Genomic DNA, 2,241 nt, shown 5'->3' with positions numbered 1-2,241 from the left:
TGTCTGAAGCAAAATACACCCACCCCAATCCCAATTTCCGCTGTCCATGGCGTCATGGCAGTCACAAATGTGAACGCTGCCAATTCTGTCAAAAACGCTATCATTAAGGAAATTGGCACTGCTCAAATGGATGTTTAGAGCTAGTCGAAATTCAAATCTTTTGATGTCAATGATCTGCATTTGCTTGAAACAGTCATATTTCCAGCACTTGTATCTGCCTCTGCATATCCTTGTTCATTGGACTCCATCTCATGTTCCTCTGTTTCAGTCTTCCACCTCACAGGTTTTGAAACGCAACCCTTTAAAAACGTCAATTTTAAAAAGCAGTCTGTGTTCAAACCAGGGAAAATCTAGACAAACGAAGACATGGGTTTTTTTCATAATAAAACGAATTATATAACCCAAAAATCGTTTGCTTAAATTCCTCACGGTCTAAGAGGAAATCGTGGTTATTCAGAGCCCTATTTTGCTAACTGCGTGAATAAAAACGGTTTTGTACATCTGTCTTTTGAAGGCTCTGTCAGGTGGATAGGTTGATTGCCATTTGCTTTATGCATTGTTGCATGTCAAGTATCATATCTTTTCACCTGTGAAAATCCCTCTCAAGTCCTGCATGATCATCGAGCTCTCGAGCTCCTGTCGTTTGGAGCCAAGGAGAGAAGCCCGTGTCGCGACTTCTTGTCCCTGGAACCGGATCCGTTCGTTCTCAGGCACCATGATCCGATTTATATTGCTTCAGAACAGACAAGGAAAGACCCGCCTTGCCAAATTCCACTCGAGGAATCGGAGAAACATAAACTCGAATATGAGGTGCATCGGCTTGTCGTTAACAGAGACCCAAAATTCACGAATTTTGTAGAGTTTCGAACACACAAGGTGATTTACAGGCGATATGCAGGCCTCTTTTTCTCCATGTGTGTGGACATAACTGATAATGAACTGGCTTATTTGGAGAGCATTCATTTATTTGTTGAGATATTGGATCATTTCTTCAGCAACGTATGTGAGCTTGACCTAGTATTCAATTTTCACAAGGTATATTTGATATTGGATGAATTTATCCTTGCAGGGGAGTTGCAAGAAACAAGTAAAAAGGCAATTATTGAAAGAATGACTGAGTTGGAACGGCAGGAGTGAGAAGCTTGCATGATCCAAGTGTGACATCTCCTAAGTAGCAGAAAATTACCTCCTGCATTATTTCTTTTTTTTTGCTGTTTCTGCTTGCAGTTTGACAACATTGTCATATTTTTTAAATATTTGATTGTATGACCCCATTATTGTCTGCATTGTTTTTCTCTGTTTAGTGCCTTATTATTTTTTTGATTTAATTAGTTGCATCTTTTCTGAGGTACGCAGGCTTTGATGTTCAACCTGAATTCTATAGTGCTGACAGTAGTTGGGTTCATTTGTTCTCTTCCGGCACATGTAATAGATTTTTTTTTCCTGCTCTTTTTCAATTGAAAAACAAAAAAAATAAAAATAAAAATAAAATATTCTAATAATAAAAAAAAAAAAAAAACACAAAACATAAAATAAAAAGAAAAAATAAATAATAAATAATAATTGCCCTCATTCATTCATACACTCACTACTTGTTCCCTAACAAATACAATGCTTTTTCAAATGTTTTAAATGAATTTTTCTGCAAGCCACTAAAAACATTTTGAAACAAGTATTGCACAATCAATGAGTACATTGCATGGGGACATGCAATAATTTTAGTTGGGGGGAAATCAAAGTATGTTGGATTTTTTGTGAATTTATGGGCAAAAGTTAGATATACTAACAAGTGAAATGAGATTGGTGTTATGTGTAGGACAACGAGAAGCTTATGCAGAAAGCTCAACATTACGATGCGACACCTTTTTCATCCACAATTAGAGTTATTTCAGAAAATAATTAAAAAAAAAATGGACATTTCATAAATTCTTGAAAATGAACTAATTTGTTTTGAGATTGGTGTTATGTGTAGGACAACGAGAAGCTTATGCAGAAAGCTCAACATTACGATGCGACACCTTTTTCATCCACAATTAGAGTTATTTCGGAAAATAATTAAAAAAAAAATGGACATTTCATAAATTCTTGAAAATGAGCTAATTTGTTTTTGAAGTCACTTCATACAGGAATGATCGATGGAGATGGCACATGAAAATGACAATTTTTATGCAGGAATGGTGCTAAGTTTTTCAGAGTATGCAAAGTGATTTTTTTCCAAATCACAATGAAACATGCATCATT

The 2,241-nt window shown here is 35.7% G+C and overlaps 1 pseudogene across 1 annotated transcript; it reads left to right on the top strand.

Moving 5' to 3' along the window:
* Positions 1-630: 630 nt before the first annotated feature.
* Positions 631-1,392, top strand: LOC149188999 (AP-2 complex subunit sigma pseudogene; annotated as a pseudogene). Its single transcript, XR_016256315.1, has 2 exons — positions 631-1,171; positions 1,357-1,392. The product of XR_016256315.1 is annotated as an AP-2 complex subunit sigma pseudogene (transcript).
* Positions 1,393-2,241: the final 849 nt, after the last annotated feature.

Source organism: Pinus tabuliformis, chromosome 3_1, assembly GCF_031772625.1.
Source record: "Pinus tabuliformis cultivar Carrire ecotype Pingquan chromosome 3_1, CPIR1, whole genome shotgun sequence".
Lineage (NCBI taxonomy): Eukaryota > Viridiplantae > Streptophyta > Pinopsida > Pinales > Pinaceae > Pinus > Pinus tabuliformis.
Note: the sequence above shows the minus strand (reverse complement) of the source record. Positions and strands in the feature narration are given on the sequence as shown.